Here is a 16,133-nt window from a genome sequence, read left to right on the forward strand (position 1 = left end):
CAAAGCATATAGATGGCTGTTGACAGTAAATAACAAGAAAGTCGTGATGTTTGAACTGTTGTTGTCTGTGGTCTTGTTGGCAATCGAACACCTGGATGTTATTCTTTTGCTGCACACACACTGTACTGTAGAGTTAGAGAGGTCTTCATTGGTCTACCTGGGCCCTGGGACACGTCCAGCCTCAGGCCAGGGTATAACTGTTGGTTCCAGGTTTGCTTATCATTATGTGTAATACCCGAGTAGACCAGAGAAGATCTTTGATGCATGCAAGACAGTGGGCCTCTAGGAGCAGGTTTGGGAAACACTGAGTCAGATAATGCTTAAAAGGTGAAATGTGTATTAAAGAAAAGCCCTTTGCTCTACATTTCTCTTCTTCTCATCTGTTTGTAACAAGAAACAAGATCCTGGTTGCAGGCTGTGTATTTCGGCAGTGTGACTGTATGTCAGACGGCATTTCCAGGTAGGCGTAACACATCAGGCCAGTGCTCATGAATTAATTACACGCCACTCCTTATGCCATGTGGAGGCCTGACGAGGAGACACTGAAAGAGGAGTCGGACATCTCTTTCTCCTGAAGTGTCTCCCCCTTAACCAGCACACACTTGCATCACTCATGGAGGTTTTCACACCCAGATGAGGAATGTTTCATTTTGCACACACACACACACAAATAACCAAGTTAAACATTACCTCAGAGGTGCCGCTACTGTTAATATGCTGCTGAGGATGGAGCGTCACTTCTAGTTAGCGCTGGTGGACAAATTACTCCACTGCTTGAAGTACGTACAGATACTCCTGGTCCAATATTATTCCAATACAAGTGGAAGTTCCTCCGTTTCTCATTAAGGTCAATGCTTTGTGGTACTTTTACCACAAAACATTTCCAAAACCTCCTTTACTCTGAAACAACCTCCTGAATGAACTGACTCATTAGTGGAACCTGTAGAATAAAAAGCGTGTAGCTTAGAGAAATGACAGAGCCTCGTCTCAATATGTCCACGAAAATCCATTAAAAGTAATTTGACCAGCCATAGCATTAAAACTGCAACTACCACAAGCACAGAAAAATATGTTTGAAATGTTCTCGGATTGGACGGCAAATTATTCTGGGGAAGTGATAAAAATTGCTCACAAAACAGAGTAAAAACAAATAATCAGACTCAAAACGATGCAAATCTTTATTAATTTCAGAAATCTCAAAATGGCCATGGGTGCTCGCCATCTGTATCTGCTGCAGCATCATTACCACCGCCAAGTTCAAATTCAACTGTTTGAAAAATGCACAAACTCTTTGAACTTGACTGACAGCGTAAGAGAAGTAGTTAACTTTGATTGGGTTTTCAATTTTTTTTTAATTTTAGAAAATTAAATGTATCTGCTAAAGACTTCAAATCTTTAACATAACAAGTAACGGGAACTTTCATAGAAATGTAGTGAACTCAAAAGTACAAGTACAACATTTGTCTTTCAAATGTAGTCGAGTAAGATTCCAAATGAATACTTGTGAAGTGAATGTACTTCGTCCACCCCTACAGGTTACACCATCGACAGCATTGTGGGTCAGCATATAAAGCAGCTGCTTCTCTCCATCTGGAGTCCTGCTGACACCCTGCCTGTTCAAGGTGCCTCCGCAGACAGTAAATGCCTGTGTTTGTAAAAGACACATGCACATGCACACAAACAGGAGGACGACGGTGTCATCGGGGCAAACACTGTCATAGCAGCTTCTCACTCACTGGTCAAATAACAAAAGCTTCCAGTAAAGCTTGACCTCATCACAACCACCCCTCTGAGCTTCTTACCGCATCGTCATCTGGATAGATCTGCTCACTTTTGTTATATGTTTGTTATATATAGTTGCCACAGTGCCAGTGTTATTATGCATGTTGTCAAATGGTGTTAAAACTTTCTACAGACCTTCTTCTGACTGATGGCACGGAGAACAATGAGCTACAGCAAACAATTCACACAGTGCAGTAGTCATCCAGTGTTTCTAGGAAGAGGCACTTGATCCTCCAGCAAAAATTCTTGAATGAAGCTCAAAGGTGAACATTCATCAAGCCTGTCAAGAGGACTCCTAATGAGACGGCTTCACAGAAGACATCTCAATGAAATGACTTCCATGAAATTCATTTTCAGGAAGACACCAAACAAATACTCAGAGCCAAACGTTCACCGAGTCCACAACCAGAACTTTATACGGCTGATGGCCATGAGATTATGTACGAAGGCTTGGAGATAGTGAGTCAGTCTGGCAAATTCAACTAATTAATGTTCCTTCGCTCAGGATTATCCATTATCCAGATTTTATGACTTTAATCTGCATGTTTCGGCACAACAACTGTCAGAGGACTATCACCTCTGTTGCACCTGATGGAGTAACATCACCCTGTGTGTCGAACTAGCTCTGCTCTGATGACACATTGTTGGCAGCTTAATATTTTTTCATTTCAGCCCAATAACACCAACGACATTGCAGATCTTATCTTTTTTCACTGATCTCCAAACGGATTTACAGAAACAGGACTACAAGTGCTGTAGTTTAAAATTGTACTCTTTTCTTTTAACGTTTTTGTGAATGAAACGTATCCACACACAGGGCGGAGATCTCAAAACTCTCTGCATTAAAAGACACTATCAGGGGTGAGTGAGATTTTTTTTAATGTGGGTGAACTTAAATTAACTTTTTCTCTTGCACCACACCCAGAGCAAATGTTACCTCTGAGACCAGCAAAAACCCTCAGTAAATTGTTTGCTCCATCCATCACTTTTAAGCTACAAGTGGGGCTTTAAGTCTTGTTTTCTTAGGTCAGTCCTTTTTTTTTAGCTTAACTGTGCATCTGGTTCCTGTCCAGCAACTCCCGCCTCAAATGCATGAAATTATAGAATTCACACGGAGGCGTATGGAGGAAAAGAAATATAAACCCTGTCTCCCCATCGTTACTATGGGCAACGTGAGATCGCTGGTAAGCAAGATGGAGGAGCTAACAGCATTAGCCAGGAGTCAGAAGAAGTTCCGGGAGTGTAGTCTGGTGTGCTTTTTGGAGACATGGCTGCATCAGGACATTCCCGACGACAATGTTTCCATTGGTGGCTTCCAAACTGTTCGGGCCCACAGGGATTGCACCAGGAGCGGTAAGCGGAAAGGAGGGGGGCTTGCCTTTCTGGTGAACAACAGGTGGTGCAATCCTGCTCATATTACTATCAAGGAGCGCATCTGCAGCCCGGACATTGACCTGTTTGCTGTTGGTCTTCGTCCACGTTGCCTGCCACGGGAGTTTTCACATGTTGTCATGGTGACTGTTTACATTCCTCCTTCTGCCAACCCAACTTCGGCGTGTGACGTCATCCATTCTGCCATAGCCCAGGTAAAGACTCTACACCAGAGTGCACTCACTGCTATCTCTGTCTTCAACCATGTCACCATGGCAAAGGCACTGCCCAACTTCATCCAGTACGGGAACTGTTTCACCAGAGAGGAGAGGACCCTGGACTCTGGACTCACCTGATTTACTTTTGTGTTTGAAGTTTATTCTTATTCTTTTGGAGCTGTGTGTAACAAAAAGCAATTTCCCCCTGGGGATTATTAAAGGGATTCTGATTCTGATGAACGCGTCATGGTTTCTGTCAATGATGCAGCTGCTGTTGGGAATACTATCACAACTCCTGTGGCGCAAAGATATATTCTCCCAGCTGGAAAGCTTGATCCTACACTTTCCATGTCATATCAGATTATATCTATACCTGTGTGCACAATAGCCAGCAGTAAATTTAGGGAAGGTTTAGCATTAAGTATTAATATAGTATAATGCTAATTAGTGTGAATGCTCCAGAGCATTGAATGAATGGGGAAAAATTTCAAAATTCCCATTTCTTCACCCAACTTCTAGCCCTCAGTGCTCCTTCATACTTTTAGCTAGAAATTCACCATTTCATCACAGTCGCCTTTTAAAAATTTTACATGAGTGTGTATGTTGCTGCGCTAAAGCAGTGACGTCACCGTGACGAGGAGCGGAAAAATCACACAAAACTTTTGTCTTTGACTCGCTGGTTTGGCCAAACCGTTTCACCCACAGTCACAATTTATGGCTCAAAGTGTAGGTAAAGTCCTTGGACACGCAGTCATGTGACTTACAACACACAGAAACGCACGCAGCGCATTTTACGAGCCTCAGAGCGACAGGAGTGCTGACCGAACGCCTCATTGACTGCCATGTTAAAATGACAGAGGAGGGAGGGAGAGAGAAACACTTCTCTTACCTGCTAGCAAGCGCTCATTTCACCAGATAGAGACCTTAAATTACATCTACGTCTCCAGGAGACCCTCTTATGTCCACTGGTCTGCACATTATGGCTGTGACATGGGCCGTTTTCAGTAAAACCTCCATTTTCAGAGGTGTGTGAATCTCCATAAGACGGAGCTGACTGACGGAGCTAACTCCTGGTAAACATGTCTACTGTGTGTGTTTTAGACTGTTAATTAACTAATTACTGACGTGATAACTGATATGGAGATCACACATTGCAGGACATACAACATTGTACTTACTTTATCACTCTGATAAAGTAACACCTACATTTTCAGAGGTGCGTCATCTCAATGAAAACAGTGTGAGCATGGCTGGCACATTTACCAAGGGAGCATGACAGTTGAGTAGGATCAGCGCATTAGTGACGTTTGAGCCACCAGATGGTAGCAGAGCAGCGTGAAAGGAGCAGGGCAACATTAGAGCAGCATTTCAGCATGACAGGAGCAGAGCAGCATGGCGGCAGCAGCAGGCAGCATTCACACTGCAATTTCTCCAGAAATTGCACTTTCTAGTTACCTAATAGAACTCATAATAGTACCACAAAGAAAGAAATATATATTTCCTATATTTTTATAACCTAACCTGCAATAGCCTTTTCTCTCATTCATCATGCAAATTACACTGTTTTTGTGTATGCTGTGTGTGTATATATATATATATATGTATATTCCTTTTTTATATCTTTTATTTTTTTATATATTCCTATATATTTTTATACTTTTATCCGGTATATGTGTATGTGTGAACTGCTGCTGAATTTCCCCACTGTGGGGTGAATAAAGGCTAATCTAAGAGTACCACAAGGATCTATCCTGGGTCCTGTCAACTTTATCTTTATGCTGACAATAGCTCATATTTACAGACTGCTTTTAACTCAATCCAATAAGCTCTGGCTTGTCTTAAGCCACTTAGACAAAGTATATGATACTTTCAAGACACAACAATGTCAACATCAAGCAATATAGACATTGAATATGTCAAACAGTAGAAATATTTGGGTAATAGGCCACACATTTCAAATTTATCTGGGAAACTTAAGCTTAAAGATAGATTTATGCTTGAATGTTTAGGATCAAGCCCATCTTTTCAGAACCACTGCTCAGGGTCTGACACCAGCTAAATGGGGGAATGAAGAAACAGAATCAGGTTTAAGAATCTGTGCGTGTTTGCCCTAGGCTTGCCAAGCGCTGACCCAGTTTCTTTGCTGTGGGTTGACATTACCTGTGAGCACCACCTTGGGTGGACAGAGAGTCATTCACACAGCAAACTGCAAACACACATAAACCAGCTGTGACGTGATTATGTTTGATTGAATCTGCACATCCAAGAGAGTGAAGTGCCTTAGAAACCTGTTTTGAGCATTTTTCTGTCTCTGTTTGTGCGTGTGTGTTGACCTTGGCTGTCTGAAAGAGGGACTCAGCACTCTTTAAACACTTTTGGACTATTCCGTGGAAGGCCTGGATTGCCAGGAAGAGACCATTTCCAGCACGTTTATCCAAAACACACAAAGCTCAAATTCTGGTGATAAAAATAAGCATAAATTGGTGCTCTTTAGTCCTTGATGATGATTCAGTTTGACTCTTGCTGAAGCACTCATCTTTGTTGTCTGACTCATGGTAGCAAAAACGTGCAGAGCTAAATACATGAATTTGCACAAACGCACAAACACAAAACTATAAACAAGTTGCCAAGCCTTTGAATATTCATGGTGGAATTCCTGGAGGAGGAATATTCAAATGATGCAGGCAGATCAAGTCACAAAATGATTCTTTTTATTCAACATTTAAAATGCTAAATCCACCTTTCACTTTAACAGGGCTTTCACATAAACAGGAAGGAAACCCGGTTGTGATGTTCATAAAACAAGTGAAATCTAATTAAAACAATAATTAATTAAAATGTTACAGTAGAATCCATTTTTGTAAACCTCATCAAACCTATTAAATACCAATAATCGTCCATCTATATTTGAGTCATCTAATTTCCAAAGTTATGTTAAGCCTTAGAAGATTCTGAATTCCTAAAATATCTTCTTATAAGTGCACTCAACTACCCAGTTTCTAAGATATTGAGTACTGCCAGTACTGACAATCCTACTGAGAATCAACATTACCCTTTGCAGCTTTTAGCTGCTTTCAGCAAATTAATCCAAATGATGCACATTGTAAAGGTTTAAATTGCTACCTGTTGAGATGGACAGAGAATGAGTTGAGTGTGTTCGCATGACTTTCTGTGGCTCATTTCACTGTGCATTTTTGCTGGTTTGTACACTTTGGGCTTTTCCCCACGTGTGGGTGCATGTGAGATGTGTGTACATCTTTGCCTTCACAAACATACTGTAAGTGTGTATGTGTGTCTGTGCCCTTTGCCCCTTGTTCTTGCGTTCTCTCGGGTTTTCAGGCTTGCCGTCATTGTGCTTCTTTTGTCTGCCGCTGCTTTGTTTAACTAGTGGTTGGTCAGTAAAACAGCAGTGGTTAGCTGCTAAACCAGGGCAAAGCAGCACAATAAGAAGCGAGCTGATGCTACATAACTGCCAGAAGACCAAAACAAAGAAGGACAGGGAGCACTACTCATCAGGACAAAGAGGGATGAGCGACAACTCTATCACCAAAAGTCCAAAACCCAAATTGTGGCCCCTGCAGTCTTTTCTTGTGTGTCTTGTATATGAGTGGAGTAAAGTAGTAATTCAACAAAATAATCTTGACTCAAAGACCACTTATTCACTTTTTTTCAACCACATGTCACAGTCTTCATCAGCACATCACTGTTGACTTGAACATGGAACTTCAGTCATGTGAAGACGTTAATAAATGCCTTTGGGGAAAATGTAACCCCTCCATGATGACTCAGTAAAGTGCTGCCGGTGAAGAAAGACAGATGAGAGGATGCACCCTGCCTTCACTCATCAGGAGAATGTAATACACACACACACTCACACACACACACACACACACACACACCTCTGCCGAGCTGCTGTTGAAAGTTGGATGAGTGAGAGAGAGTGATAGTGAATCTGAACCAGTGCGGTGTCTGTCATTGGCTGGATTATGTGTGAGGTCACAGTCAGGGTAGATCAACGCCCTTGAGAGAAAAACAATGACGTCATGTTTGAAAAGCAGAGTGCAGATGGAGGCCACTGAAGATATGGTGGGAGGGTGCACAAGTGACTCCAGCATGAGTGAGTCGGTCAGTGTGCACGTCTATGTATGTTGTTTTGATGCATGTACAGTAAGTGTGTCTTTTAGGCCTCTTATAGATCTCTGGGGTCTCCCAGGAATCCAGGAAACATATTAGGAAGTTTACCTGTGTTTCAATGGCAGGAGTCCTGATTGTATATCCCATCACTACATCAATATTGGATTATTTCATTATTTCATAAACAGTGGCTATGTGCTAGACGTCAGAGGGTTTTTTTAACGCCATGGTTGACGAGAGGTGCATCATGGAAATCAAAAAATACGTTCACACTTTCACGTTAGCGTTAACGTTAAAAAAAGAATCCCAAAAATCAATGGAAAAAGACCAAATCAACTAAATCTGAGCTGGTAAACTCTCAGCCAGGCAAAACTCTCGGCTTCTGAAAGGCTCCTGGTGGAGTATGAAGCCAGGCGGCAGCTGGAACGTGATAACGACTTTCATCAACTTTCAGAATTTCAGCGTTTCGGAAAATGTCACTGAGATGGTCAGATCCTCAGATCTAGTCTCCAACCCGAAGGGGCAAACAGATCAATCAATCAATCAATCAATCTTTATTTATATAGCACCAATTCACAACAGCGTTATCTCAAGACGCCTTACATAAAGAGCAGGTCTAGACCAAACTCTTTAATTAGAGAGAGACCCAATGATTCAGGAATTCAAAATTAAGGATTCAAGAATTCCCACATAAACAAGCATCAGATATTATATTGAGTAACAGTGGCAGGAAAAGCTCCCCTTTAACGGGAAGAAACTAACCCTAACAGACCCAGGCTCAATGTGGGCGGCTTCTGTAGGGGTCCGCGTTGGGTGGAGGTTGGATAGAGAGAGAGACAGAGAGACAGAGAGAGAGACAACACAAACAGCAACCAACGTACTAACAGTGACTATAGCACTAGCAATAGGAATGTGACTAACAGATTAGCAGTATGATATTATTGAAAAACATGACGAGTGGCCGACGATCCGCAGCAGTGATTCATGAAGCAGAGAACCACATCAGCAGGACCAGGACCAGGATCCACAGGAACCTGAGAGATGAGAAAGTACAGAAAGGCTCCGGGGAAGATAGCAAGTTAGAGGGAGACATTTGGCTGACATGAGACATAACGATGGAGAGGAAGAGGAGGATAGAGAATAGAGAGGAGCTCAGTGCACCATAGGAGTCCCCCGGCAGTCTGAGCCTATAGCAGCATAACTAGGGGCTGGTCTAAGGCCTGATCCAGCCCTTAACTATATGCCTTGTCAAAAAGGAAGGTTTTTAGTCTACTCTTAAATGTAGAGAGGGTGTCTGCCCCCCAAACCCACACTGGAAGGGGGTTCCAAAGGAGAGGAGCCTGATAGCTGAAAGCTCTGCCTCCTGCACTATTTTTGGAGACTTTGGGAACCACCAGTAGGCCTGCAGTCTGGGAGCGCAGTGCTCTAGTGGGGTAGTACGGTACTATGAGCTCTTTAAGATATGACGGGGCCTGACCCTTAAGAGCCTTGTAGGTGAGAAGGATTTTAAACTCTATTCTAGATTTTACTGGAAGCCAATGAAGAGAAGCCAGTACAGGAGAAATGTGGTCTCTTCGTCAGAACAGGTTTTCGTCAGAACACGAGCAGCAGCATTCTGGACCAGCTGGAGAGTCTTTAACGACTTATTGGGGCAGCCTGATAATAATGAGTTACAATAGTCCAACCTAGAAGTGACAAATGCGTGTACTAATGTTTCTGCATCATCTATAGATATGATGGGCCTGATTTTAGCAATATTACATAGATGGAAAATGGCAGTTCTAGAAATCTGTTTAATGTGGGAGTTAAAGGACAAATCTTGATCAAATAAGACTCCCAGATTCCTCACAGTGGAGCTGGAGGCCAGAGTAATGCCATCCAGAGCAGTTATGTTGGTAGAAAAGGTGTCTCTGAGGTGTCTGGGGCCAAGCAGAATAACTTCAGTTTTATCTGAATTTAGCAGCAGAAAGTTGCTGCTCATCCAGGACTTTATGTCCTTAAGGCAGATTTGAAGTTTAGCCAACTGATTGGGTTCATCTGGCTTTATTGATAAATATAATTGTGTATCATCTGCATAACAGTGGAAATTAATGGAGTGCTTCCTGATAATATTACCCAGAGGATGCATATATAAGATAAAGAGTATTGGTCCAAGCACTGAATCTTGTGGAACTCCATGTCTAACCTTAGTGTGGACAGAGGATTCATTGTTAATATGTACAAACTGAAATCGATCTAATAAATAGGACTTAAACCAGCTTAATGCAGTTCCTTTTATACCAATGAACTGTTCCAGTCTCTGTAACAGGATGTGATGGTCAATGGTGTCGAAAGCAGCACTCAGGTCTAACAAGACCAGGACAGAGAGGAGTCCTCTGTCTGATGCCATAAGGGGGTCGTTTGTAACCTTCACCAGTGTCTCTGTGCTATGGTTCGCTCTAAAGCCTGACTGAAAATCCTCAAATAGACTATTAGAATTTAAAAAATTACACAGCTGATTAGCTACGACTTTCTCCAGGATCTTGGAGAGAAAGGGAAGGTTGGATATAGGTCTATAGTTAACTGATACACCTGAATCAAGGGTAGGCTTTTTCAGGAGAGGTTTAATTACTGCTACTTTGAAGGACTGTGGTACATAGCCTGTTAGTAAAGACTGATTTGTCATATCCAGTAAGGACGTGTTAATTAGAGGCAGGACCTCCTTAAGTAGTCCAGTAGGAATGGGGTCTAGGAGACATGTTGACGGTCTAGATGAGGAGATTATTGAGGCCAATTCAGAAAGATCAATTGGAGAAAAACAGTCCAAATACAATAATATCAGGTGTAACAGCTGTTTCTATGGTTCCTAGGTTTGAAGTTGGATCAGAGGATTAGAGTTATTCTATATCATATATTCGGTGTGTGTATGTGTGTGTGTGTGTGTGTGTCTGAAGTGGCATACTTAAATTTATTTTTTTTATCATATGTTCATGAGAGCTGCTTGGGTGGAGAGACAGCAAACACAAACACACACACACACACACATCAAGGCAGTCCTTGAGTGTGGCATTCAAATTGGGTCACATAGCAGAAGAGGGTGGGGGTCGGGGGTAAAGCACCGCTACGCCTCACTCTCCAAAAGTCTCAGGGGACGATTGAACCAGTTTAGATAAATGCAATGCCAGGATTTAATCTGCTCCTCTTTGTTTTCTCTGTCTTAGTGAAGTGTCTCCCTGGTGGAGTCGCTGGCATTGCCCACCATCTGAAACCTGCACTGCTTGTCTGATGATTTTGGTAAAAAATAAAAATCAGGTAAAAGGTGCATTGCCTCCTGTCAATGAAAAGTGTGTGTTGAGGTTGTTTGTGTGCATGTTTATCCCTCTGTGGAGCAGAAACATCCTACTAACGTATTTTAATTTAAACCGATGCTCTCCTCTGTTTTACTTCCTGTTTCCTGCATCTCCTCGCACGGCATGACTCACTTTTCTTTTCACATACCTTCCTGTGACACACCATGAAATACCACATTGATTAGAGCTTGTAGTTAAGTATTCTCTTAGTATCTACAAAATGGAGCCAATCTTTAACCAGGTAATAAGTGACTCAATTCACCAAAAGAACACCAGCTGCCTTCAGAAACATCCTTCAAAAGGATTAATCCACACAAGGGCACAGGGTTCCTTTCAACATTGGTGGGGACACATATTAAGTAGGGGGGGGGGGGGGGGGGGGCTTCCCATGAAACTTTGAGCGTCAAACACTTCATTTTCCTTCTGTATTTTGGTGAATTTATACACACCAATTTGTTAATTTCTGCATCCATATATGTTGGAAATGTCTTTATTTATGTAAAGGGAAACACAAAATTCAGGTGCCACGTGACAATTCAAAATGTAATGGAATCTAATGCAGTAAGACTCTAAGGCCTTATGCATTACTTTCAGAAATGTACTCCTGTAGATCAACTTTTCTCATTGAATGGTCTCCCTGCTGACACATGCAGGCATGATTTACTCTTCCATCCTCTTGTGTTGTTTCTTTGGGGACGTAACCTCTTTAAAAGTGCATGTGGCACCTATTGATTTATAAACCTTTGGACTTAAACAGCTCATGTGTTTCAACAAGATTTCTGCTCATGTTCAAAACTTGCAGCTGAGTTGTAAACTGTACAATGAATGAACGTCCTACACATGTACTTGAATGTGTTGTGGGGGGAAAAAAATACAGCTGGAGGCCCTTTTGGCTTTTCCATGGCACTGTTAAAGACCTGAGCTTATGTGCCAGGAAAAGTGTCAGTGGTGTTTCCCGTTTATGACAGCAACACTGAAGGATTCAGAGAGACCCAACTTCAGTTGGCTGACATGAAGTCGAGCTGCTGGTGTGCAGATATGTAGGTGTGCACACGTGGTTGTGTGTGAGTTACTCTATGTGAGATGAAGCTCTGTCTGGCTCGGCAGCATCGAGGCTGGCGGGAGCGGGTCAGCGGGGAACGAGGCTGAGCAAATGAGCTTGGCAATCAAAAGGAAAGAAGGCGGCTTGTTTGGGACATAATGAGTTTCAACCCAGCAACCTGTTTTCACACAGAGCTTATTTTGTTCACGTCACACCCTGGCGTGTAGACATCAAACATTTCCTTCCCTCCTCCACCACTCCACCCTCGTCTCTCTTTACCTGAATTCATCTCTCACGTTTCTGGTTTGTTTTGCTAGCGTTAACGACTGTTTACCCTCCTCTCATGAGGAGGTAGAACTACATGTTTATGCTCTACAGGGAGCCTTTGGACTATAATTAGGGGAGCAGGTTTGAGGTAAACAAGGCAGAATTTAGGTCATACGTCCTCAGTGTTGTGCTCTGAAAACAGATCCAGAGCGGACCTACTGCGGGTGGGTTTTCTTACAGTGGAGATGTTTTGAAGAGACAATGGAAGATGGGTGGCTTTGCCCTGCTGGAGAAACTCACCTTACATTATGTCTGTCTGTCTGTCTGTGCCGGCCCCTCAGTGTGTGCTCCTGCATTGTATTTGTGCTTAAATGCTGTCTTAAATGTGATCCCCGACACGAGGATGACATCTCAGACGTTTCCCATTAAAATCCTCCACAGCTGCATGTGCGTGTGTGTTCATGTCAACATTTCTGTCTGCCATCCTGCACACTTTTTGTATTATTATCATCCAGAGAAGCTGTAAATAGCCTCCCCACCCCTGTCTGCATTTTCTCATGAACATATAAGTCACTCTGTATTTACATCAGGGTTACTAGTGGTACGTTCTGTTATCTTCACGTGTAAATCTAAAACACAGTGTTTGAACAGATGGAGAGCTCCTGCACGTCTGGTGCTCCTGGAGACTAAAATGAATGTGTTGCACGTTTGGAATTTGGCACATTTGTTTCTTTGCGGCCACATTTTTTTCATATTTCTGTTTTCATTTTATTTCAAGTTTGTCCTGATATGAATGGGTGGCGTTGAATACTGAAAACGAAGATGTTCCTCCTCCTCTCCAAGCAGTTTTACCTTGACCCTCCAGTTGTGGAGAGAATTTGTACAGAGTTATTATAATTCTGTGTCAAACCACAGTGCTGGAAAAATCTGACAAATTGTATACCATGCAATAGAAAGACATGACACTTGTTGTAAACCTTTATATACAGCATAAATACGCCTTTATTCATCGGACAAACAAATAGTAAAACCAGACAGCAAAGAATTTCCAAAGTTCATAGAACAGTACCTCTCTGTTTTTTTATCATGCCAGTTTTAAAGTGAATACATAATTAAATTACAGCAAACTATAAGTAAGTTGTAGCTGTATTACGATGAAATCACACACATACAAACAGTGGCTGTCAACATAACGATCATTAAGATTTATTACTTTTAACTTTGATTCAATCTAAAGCTGGAAATACTAATTCATAACTGTTACACATTTTAGCACTTTTTAGCTGTGCAATAACGTTATCTGAATATGATAAAGCACTACACGCGCATCAGTGACCAGCTATATAGCATAAATAACTGACCACAGACATACTAATTTGCAAGATATCTAATACTTTGTGATAATAATAAAAATCAGTATCAGGAAAATGAAAAAGGAAACTGTATGACATTTTAGTTACACATCATAAGTTCAGTCCAGCCACAGACCGTATGAAGCTGCTAGATAGCTTATTTCTCACCTGGCGGACTTCAGGGGTGAAATAAATGAAATGTTATGTAGCTCTCTGAAATGTCTCTTTTGGCTTGTGGGGAGGAGAACCTTAAAGAGACAGGAAGCACAACAGAGTCCCCCTCTGTCTCTTTAAGGTGAGAGCAGTATGTACAGTATGAGGAAAAACAGTATGAACGTAACACATTACTTATTCTGGTGGGACACTCAAATACAAGAATGACCCAGAAAATGAGCAGAATTTGTCTCCTTTAATGTTTTTAAACTGATTGCAGAATATTTTGATGCCTCTCACCAAAGAGAAGCTTGTTCAAACTTCACATCAATCAGAGGAATAAATTATTCAAACAGACACAAGAAAGGTGGTATTTTTGAGTAACCACTCTGAGGTGAGAATTGAATATTTTAGTGCCATCTCACAGTTTAAAAAAGCAAGATTTTTTTCTGTCTGACTGTCGTAGCCCCTCTCCCCACTCTCTCTGTCAACCATGCCCTTTTTGTTCCTGGTTTGGCTGATACGCACACACATACACAATGGAGACCCCTGGGATGGGGAAGAGAAAGCTTGAAATCCAGGTCATGCATTGATGGCGACTTTGAACACACAAGGACATTCGATCTGCATCCAGGACCTGTGTTTACGCCCTCACAGCTCTTCTACTGTCTCTGTCTCACACACACAGACATAAAAACTATTTGTGGTTTCAGGGGGAGATCATGCTAGATTTTTTTCTGAAGCCAAAACGTATGCTCACTGACACTTTCTGGGAAAATGTACTGCTGTTTGTCAAGAAATGGGTGAAACCACAAATTGTGGCTTATTCACTTCTCCTTCTTTATGGGTTGACATGTTAATTAATGGGTTGCACAGTTAAGTTGTGTGCATAGTTTCCAAAAAATGTAATCAACTATTTCCTTAATGAAGCAATATCATCCAGCTTTGTTGATACTCTGATACTGTTCACATTTAATAGGACAAGCATGCACATACATTATCAAAGGAAACAATGTCCATCAATCCATCTATTTCATATATTAAGCTGTAGGCTATTCCAGCATGCACTGGGGTGAACCAGGACACATTGACTTCTGTTTATTAGGATAAAGCAGATGGGGAAATGTAAGCACAAATAACAGGATATTGCTGTCAAATTAAACATGATGTTATTGTGTTTGATGTATCCAGTCAAACACAGAGACAAACACACACCAACACTCCCATAATACATTCTCAGGCTTTATTGTCTTGTCCTTTAACAACAACATGATGCCTTGTAATGAAGCTGCATGTAAAGAAACACATATATTTAATCAGGCCATTTTATTGAGATTAAGATCTCATTTCCAAAAGAGACCAAAGAACAAGAACAAGTTGAACACAATCAGCAAAACAAAAACAACAAAACTACACAATAAACAATGAATTAAAAGAAACTGTTAGAAGAATCATAGAGGACATCAGACTACATGGTTATAAAATGTCCAAGGGGAATGTATGACTCAGGTCAGACTGAATAATTTAATGTTTGGAAGAAGAAAGGCATAAACAAGAGGCATTGTTTGATTTTTGAGTCAAATGTTGAAAATGAATCTTAAAGTGATGTGATGGTCTGTTGGTCTGTTGTCAAGTAAAATTCTTAGTTTTTTGTATGACTCAGATATGATAGGGGGGCTCTGTAGAGTTTCAATGGCAGATTGGTCAGAGTCGCTGCTAGGGGTGGGGAACACCATGTATTTGGCTTTTTCTACACCTAAAAACTAGTCTGTGGTTACTTGTTAATGTCAGACTGAAGAGCAGTCAGGGCCTGGGCCGGGATGGAGCCTCAGACAAGTCAAATTTACACTTCGCTAAGTCCCGTCATCCTGTCACATTAAAGCTTTTCAAACAACTTTACTGCCCCGTTTAAAACATTCTTTAGAAAAGTGATCAAATGTAATTAAATGTAATAAGTTACATTACTTTGATGAATTAATTAAAGTAGTCACATTATTTATTACATTTAAACAGGGTAACCAATCATCTCTAATCTGTTTGATTTTAAAAGTAACCTTCCCAACATTGGCTGGGCAAAAACCAGCCGTGGCTGTAGTATGTTTAATGAGTCAATAAATGACGCAAAATCATAAATTAGCCAATGATTTTAGGATTTTTGCTAAGACAGGAATTCTAAACATTGGATGATAGCCTATGCTCCTGAGTCAGCATAATTATACAGTAAAGATGGTAAATTATGAGTAAATACTGTGATTAGGGTACAGCATCACTCTGTAATTTAGCACAACATATTGTAGTTTAACAGTAACGTTGTGGTTGTGTTAATGTGAAAACATCGAACACTGCTGTAATATTGCTGTACATAGTTGTGAATTTTACAGTTTAATTATCAATTATTACATAATATTATACTTTACTTTTACATCAAAATACCACATAATTTTCACATTTCAGTATTGTGTTAAGTTACTGTAGAAACCCAATT

The sequence above is a fragment of the Pempheris klunzingeri genome, chromosome 10, assembly GCF_042242105.1.
Source record: "Pempheris klunzingeri isolate RE-2024b chromosome 10, fPemKlu1.hap1, whole genome shotgun sequence".
Classification (NCBI taxonomy): domain Eukaryota; kingdom Metazoa; phylum Chordata; class Actinopteri; order Acropomatiformes; family Pempheridae; genus Pempheris; species Pempheris klunzingeri.